Source organism: the organism of the source record quoted next, unplaced genomic scaffold (assembly GCF_019419815.1).
Source record: "Pyrus x bretschneideri cultivar Hongxiangsu unplaced genomic scaffold, Pyrus_bretschneideri_v1 Contig23, whole genome shotgun sequence".
Lineage (NCBI taxonomy): Eukaryota > Viridiplantae > Streptophyta > Magnoliopsida > Rosales > Rosaceae > Pyrus > Pyrus x bretschneideri.
This window is the reverse complement of record NW_025999535.1, coordinates 5,701,038-5,708,666: the sequence shown is the minus strand read 5'-3', so window position 1 is coordinate 5,708,666 and position 7,629 is coordinate 5,701,038. Positions and strand designations below refer to the sequence as shown.

Sequence of the window (7,629 nt, the reverse complement as noted above, 5' to 3'; positions counted from 1 at the left end):
GAGCATATATTCTCACAGAACGGAAATTTAAATTTATTTCATTTGTAGTTTCAAAGAGAAAACAATTAAACAATTCAAACAAATTTATTAAAACACAGTTTCAACGAACAAGCAGTACAAAAACTGGCTCATTCGTATTTTTGGTGGCCAATGGTGATGCCTTACTGAATTTAGCAAAGAGAACAACTAGTCCAAATTGAAGGCCTAAAGAGGCACGGGTTCGACAAAGAGTGAAACCAAAATGTCCTTGAGAAATATTCAAGCATGAGTAAGGCCATCATCATGCTTGTATATAACTTCAATCATTCGTGCAAGATTGACAATTCGTAGTATTAGCTGCATGGGGAAATGGTAGGGCGGTGACACGTTTCGTTTACCTCCTTCCATGCATTATTCACTTGCTTGATTAGTTCGATTATTGCTTGTTCCTCTGTGGCACCATGTTCTTTCATGTAGCATTCCACGGATGAGGCAACATGCCCTCTCTTCTGCTCAAACTTCAAAAAAATATCAAGGTTATATATAGTAGTAGTAGAACAAATCTAGCTAATAACAAATTATTAAAAAAATATATACATATGCAAAGAAAAAAGAGAATATTGGAGAATTAATTGATCTTGAACTTTAGTCGAATTTGAGTTTTCACCACTGAACTAAAAATTTATGAATATTGATAATTGAACTTGCCACAGTGATCCTTTTGAAGATGGAAGTTCTTACAGAGCAACCCAAAAGAACCATTGCTCCACATTGTGACTAGTTCATCCACCAGAACTCACAATACGTAGTAATTAATTTATATAATTAAGTACGTACCTTGTGAGATTTAATATCGTCCACGAGTCCAACAATTTGTGATGCCGCCTTTACAATCTTAGGGTCACTAAACACCCAATCCAAGGAGTCTTTTGTAACAACACTTCCCATTCCAACAAAGGCTGTGGTTGCTAGCATGAAGTAGGATGTATTAAGTGCTTCTGACAAATATTCATCCATGGTTGGTGTGTAGTTATCATAAAACCATTTTGCTTCCTTGAAGAAAGATTTAACTTGAATTTTCATCTGAGAGACGTCCAAGCGATGTACATCTACGTAATAAAGCTTTAATCAATTACTATATAACAGTAATTAGTAAGATGGAAAAGATATTTGTCTGTGAGACTTACTGCTTCTCTCGCATAGTGGATGCGATATGAGTTTCCCTCCTTTCCAAGCTTTTCCTCAATTTCAGCGTAGAGATCCAACAATGTTTGATAACAGACTTTCATGTACTCTGGTAGATGAACCATGGCAGAGATGTCCCATCTGATGATTGACGAAGAAACATTTAAAATAAGCGAGTGAAACAATCCAAAAAGGCTCTCATAAAAAAGTACTAGCTGAAGTTCGAATTTTCACACGTCTTGCTACATCACGTACTGTCGACGTTCAATGAGAGAAAAAAATTTTAAAAAAATGAAAACTAGCTAATTAACTAGTGTAAATTGTGAGACATGCAAATTAAAGGATTATTAATTAGTTTATTTTCAAACTTTTCAACAGCTTCAGGAAACAGCTCTAGTTCTTCAAATGTACCATACACGTCTTAAATATCATCCATAACGACTGCGACGGCAGTAACTTTGCCAATTATCATCCTAGCAAAGGAGTATTCGGGTTCATAGTAGAGCACCCTAAACCCCAAAGGTAGCACTCAACGACTCTGTCCCTTGCAAACGGTAACTTGTTTACAAAGTCCAACTCCTTCCACCACCTGCATTAATTAATTTAGGTAGAATATGATTAGTGAATTAGTGAACTAGTTTTGCATGAAGTTGATTATATATATAATAATCTTGAAATTTCACTTAGTTCCTTCTGAATCTCTGATGGACTTTCTACAAGAAGTTGAAATCCAACTTTGCAAAAGTTAGGAGAGTCTCATTATGTGAATTATGTTCGTGGTAGATGGACAAGTAATGCCTTGCTTCTAGCCTTGTGCCCTTCCAGAATTGCTGCTACAATGCATGCTTTACTTCTTTCGAAAGTGGCCCGGGGCTTAAACGATGTGCTGCTGACTCGAGATGAGTGGTGGTAAAGCTTAATGCCTCTTCTAGTATATCCTCTCCGTGTACCCTCAGATGTGTAGCTTCGTACAAACTTAGTAGTCCCACGACATCATTCGTGAGTGATTCCTTAAATTTCGCATCATTGACGTCCTTGAACTTGTTGAACATGTCTGCTTCAAAAACAATTAATTAATGCATGCATTACGTGCTTAATTAGAAGAAGAAATTTAATCCTCACATAGCTATCAACAAGCCATGAGCACTGAGAACTTACCACATGAAATGTTATAACCTTGTTGTCTAAGCAATCGAAAATAGAGAGCAGGAGCAAAACTTCCTTCAGTTCCGTGGTGATAACAGTCATAAGAGTTGCTGTGAATTTCGAGCAAAACTTGATCTATCACATTTTCGAAATGGCGGGAGATGCCTAAGCGCTGAATGGCATTAATCAATTCCAATTTTTTCAAGGGATTACTAGGTATTGGAGCCATTATATCATCCTCTTCACTTTCAGTTCTTGAACATGTTGCTCTTCTTCTATATTTGTTTCCTAAAAAGACAAATTGCAAGGGAATTAGAAAGAAATGTTAGACAAATAAGGAATATGGTTGGAGTCCTTGTGTAATTGTATATAATATTATTATTGGAAGAATAAGCCGTCCTACAGCCGTCAAGCCGTCCTACAGCCGTCCTACCTTGTCCTACCTACACACTAGGACGGCTACCTTGTCCTACCTACACATTTGTATCATGTATATATATCCTTGTAATCTTGTAGAGAAAGATAATGAAAAAATAAGCATTCTCTTCCATTTGCATTCTCTTCCATAAGCATTCTCTTCCATTTGCATTCTCTTCCATTTTTCCACATTCATGTATCAATAACAAATATAATTTTTAGCCTACATACCTTTTTCTACATGGTATACAGAGCAGGTTTATAACCCTAGCCCTAATTTTTTTTTCGGCAGCTTTCTCTGCCGTTCCCATGGCTGTTCGTGGCCCGTCCCGTCCCTCCTCTGCTCGTCCTCCCCTCCACTGCACCTACTGCAATTTTGATTATCATATCCGAGACACCTGCCATAAACTTCATGGCTATCCCGTTGGCCCTCCCCTCCATGGCCAACCGTGGCGACCACCGCGCCGTGCCACTGCTTCCAGTTCTTCCCGTAGCCATGCACCTTCCAGTCCTCCCCAGCAGCCACGGTTTTCTGCTTCCCGGCCCCATAATTTCACCCAGGCACATCACGTGCAAGGCACCCAGGCCCCCGCCTCCTCTTTTACTCCAGCGACCCACCAAGTGCACGGGACCCAGCCCACTTTGCATGACTTGCAGCTTGCCATGCCTGACCTCTCTGCCGAGCAGCACTCCCGTGTTCTAGCTGCTCTACGTGACACCACCACCCCTCCTCAGGCCAATGCCGTGCTTACTACTGATTTTGCCCAAGGTTTGTTACCTGTCACCTCTCGTCATGGTCAATGGATTCTTGACAGTGGTGCTACGGATCATATTACTTCTTCCGCTTCATGTTTGGTTAATCGTTCTCCTTCACATTTGCCGCCTGTTTCTTTGCCTAGTGGTGCTTCCGCTCCCATTACTTTTACCGGCACTCTTCCTTTAAATTCCTCAGTTACTTTGAAGGATGTTTTATGTGTCCCTAATTTCCGAGTGGACCTTTTATCGGTTGGTAAACTTACAGATGGATTATCGTGTTCCATAACCTTCTTTCCTTCTTGGTGTGTTTTGCAGGACTTGGTTTCGAAGGCGATGATTGGTGTGGGTAAGCGACGTGGCGATCTGTATTACCTTGTGGCCCTTACCTCTTCTCTCCCCACCCGTCAACCTCTCTGCAACATCATTACCATCCCCTCCTCCCTCTGGCATAGGCGTCTTGGTCACCCCTCCTCCACTCGTTTGCAAGCTTTAGCATCTAGCTCTCTTAATTGCACTTTTGATTCTAGTCATATTTGTGATGTTTGTCCGTTGGCAAAACAAACTCGTCAACCTTTTCCTTTGAGTTCAATTTCATCAACTTTCCCTTTTGCTTTAATTCATTGTGATATTTGGGGCCCGAATCGTCAATCTTCTCTTTCTGGTGCTAATTATTTCTTAACCATTGTGGATGATTTTTCTCGCTTTACGTGGGTCTTCCTCATGAAACATAAATCCGACACTCAACAATTAATTAAGGATTTTTTTGCTTATGTCACTACCCAATTCCACACTACCATCCAATGCATTCGTACTGACAATGGTGGTGAATTTTTATCTCTTCGTAGTTTTTTCTCTGATCATGGGGTGCTTTTACAAACTTCTTGTGTTTATACCCCCCAACAAAATGGGGTTGTTGAAAGAAAACATCGTCATCTTCTTGAAACCGCTCGCGCCCTTCGTTTTCAATCCCATCTTCCTATCAAGTTTTGGGGGGAATGTGTTCTTACCGCTACTTATCTCATCAATCGTCTCCCTACCCGTCTTCTCCATCATAAATCCCCATTTGAGGTTCTCTTTTCGAAAACCCCATCTTATGACCACTTCCGCGTCTTTGGTTGTCTGGCATATGCCACCTCTGTCACTCCCACCACCAAATTTTCCCCTCGGGCTCATCGTTGCATTTTTCTCGGTTATCCTCATGGACAAAAGGCCTATACCCTTTACGATCTCGACAATCACCGCATTTTCACTAGTCGAGACGTCATCTTTCACGAAAGTACTTTCCCTTATGCTGTTTCTCACCCTCCTATCCCATCCTCTTCGCCTACCCTACCCATCCCACCCCCTCTGGACTTTACATATAACCCACCTCTTCCTGCCCCGACGCCTCACCCTCCTCCACCTTCCTCCCCTTCCACGCCTCCCACAGATTCCCTTGCTGCCCCATTACCCGTTCCTCCCCATGCCCCTGCCCTCTCGGCATCCCCTCCTTCCCCCCCCCCCCCCCCCGCTACTTCCTTACCTTTCACCCTTTTACCCACGGACATCCCTACCCCCCCACTACCTACCAATCCTCCCCTTCCCCGCACCTCTTCCCGTGCCTATAAACCTCCATCCTATTTAAAAGACTACGTTTGCTCGCAGGTGATTCTGCCATCCCACCCATCTTCGACTTCGCAACCCGGTTCTACACAAGGTACGCGATATCCACTTTGTAATTTTCTCTCTTATCACCGTTACTCTCCCAGGCATTTTTCTTACATTAACTCTGTCAATCGGACTGTGGAGCCTTCCTCCTTTGCCGAGGCTGCCACTGACCCCAATTGGCAACGTGCTATGACTGAGGAGCTTCAAGCTTTACATGCTAATGGTACTTGGACTTTAACTTCCTTGCCCCCTGGCAAAATTCCCATTGGTTGTAAGTGGGTGTACAAACTCAAGCACAATTCCGACGGCTCTATTGACCGCTACAAAGCTCGTTTGGTTGCTAAAGGCTTCACTCAGGCTGAAGGTATTGATTATCATGACACTTTTTCTCCTACTGCTAAGATGATTACGGTGCGTTGTCTTCTTGCTCTTGCTGCTAGTCAGTCTTGGTCTCTTCATCAGCTTGATGTTAATAATGCTTTCTTACATGGTGACTTACATGAAGAAATCTATATGTCTCCTCCTCCTGGTCTTCGGCGACAGGGGGAGAATCTTGTGTGTCGCCTTCACAAGTCACTTTATGGTCTTAAGCAGGCTTCTCGCCAATGGTTTGCCAAATTCACTAGTGCCATCATTTCTGCCGGTTTTCAACAATCCAAAGCTGACTATTCATTGTTCACTAAAAAGTCTGGTATTTCTTTCACAGCTTTGCTCATTTATGTGGATGATATTGTGATTACAGGCAATGATGCTAGTGTCATTAATTCTCTGAAGTCTTTTCTCCGTGATCATTTTCGGATAAAAGACCTTGGTGATTTAAAATATTTTTTGGGTATTGAGGTTTCTCGTTCCAAACAAGGGATTTATATTTCTCAACGCAAGTATGCATTAGAGATTCTCAAGGACTATGGTTTTTTGGGAGCACGACCCATTGCTTTTCCTATGGATGACACAAAATTATCTGATAAAGGAGAACTTCTCAAGGATCCTGAAAAGTATCGACGATTAGTAGGTCGGTTAATATATCTCACTATCACTCGGCCGGATATCACCTATTCTGTGCATGTTTTAAGCCGTTTTATGCACGAGCCAAGGATATCTCATATGGATGCTGCGCTTCGTATTGTTCGTTATTTGAAGGCTACTCCAGGTCAAGATTTATTATTTCGTTCTGACAACCAGACCAAGTTAACTGCGTTTTGTGATTCTGATTGGGCAGGTTGCCCTATCACTCGTCGTTCGACTACTGGGTATTGTGTATTCTTGGGCGGTTCTTTGATTTCTTGGCGGACGAAACGACAGAAAACCGTTTTGCTCTCTTCAGCAGAGGCGGAATATAGGGCCATGGCAGGTGCTTGTTGCGAGATAGTTTGGCTTCGTTTTTTGTTGAAGGATTTGAACATTCCTTTGGATGGTCCTTCCATTTTATTTTGTGATAATCAAGCAGCGTTACATATAGCTGCCAATCCTGTTTTTCATGAACGAACTCGTCACATTGAGATGGATTGTCACTTTATACGAGATAAGATTGTAGATGGCACAATAGAGACCAAGCATGTGGGTACGGCACAACAGTTGGCAGACTTGTTTACCAAACCTCTTGGGAAAGAAAAGTTTTCGGGTATGTTACGCAAGTTGGGAGTTCTTGACATCCACTCTCCAACTTGAGGGGGAGTGTTAGACAAATAAGGAATATGGTTGGAGTCCTTGTGTAATTGTATATAATATTATTATTGGAAGAATAAGCCGTCCTACAGCCGTCAAGCCGTCCTACAGCCGTCCTACCTTGTCCTACCTACACACTAGCCGTCCTACAGCCGTCCTACCTTGTCCTACCTACACACTAGGACGGCTACCTTGTCCTCTACAGCCGTCCTACCTTGTCCTACCTACACACTAGGACGGCTACCTTGTCCTACCTACACATTTGTATCATGTATATATATCCTTGTAATCTTGTAGAGAAAGATAATGAAAAAATAAGCATTCTCTTCCATTTGCATTCTCTTCCATAAGCATTCTCTTCCATTTGCATTCTCTTCCATTTTTCCACATTCATGTATCAATAACAAATATAATTTTTAGCCTACATACCTTTTTCTACAAGAAAGGAAAAATGGTAACATATATTTGACAAACTTTCAGTCTAAATGAATTTCATACGATAGAAGCATATGATAAGAAATGATGGCCCCAAATGGTGGGAGAGAAATTTGCTGAATGCCGATTAACATTATTATTAGTAGTTTTTGGGGTTTGATTTGCTTGAGATGCATACATTTTATTCTAATGGCTTTTTAGCCAAAATGGTCCTTGAGATTTGCCTAACTCTTCACTTTGGTCCCCGAAATTTGAAATCAATAGAAATGGTCCTGAGATTGTCCACCATCAATCATTTTGGTCATTCGGTAAAAAAATTATGTTAAACAAGAATCCAAATAATAAAACTAACCTCAATATAATAAACAATAAGCCAAAATGATTTGACAAAAGTTGAAG

The 7,629-nt window shown here is 41.5% G+C and overlaps 1 pseudogene; it reads right to left on the bottom strand.

Moving 5' to 3' along the window:
* Positions 1-204: 204 nt before the first annotated feature.
* Positions 205-7,410, bottom strand: LOC103927427 (annotated as a pseudogene).
* Between the last annotated feature and the right edge of the window lie 219 nt (positions 7,411-7,629).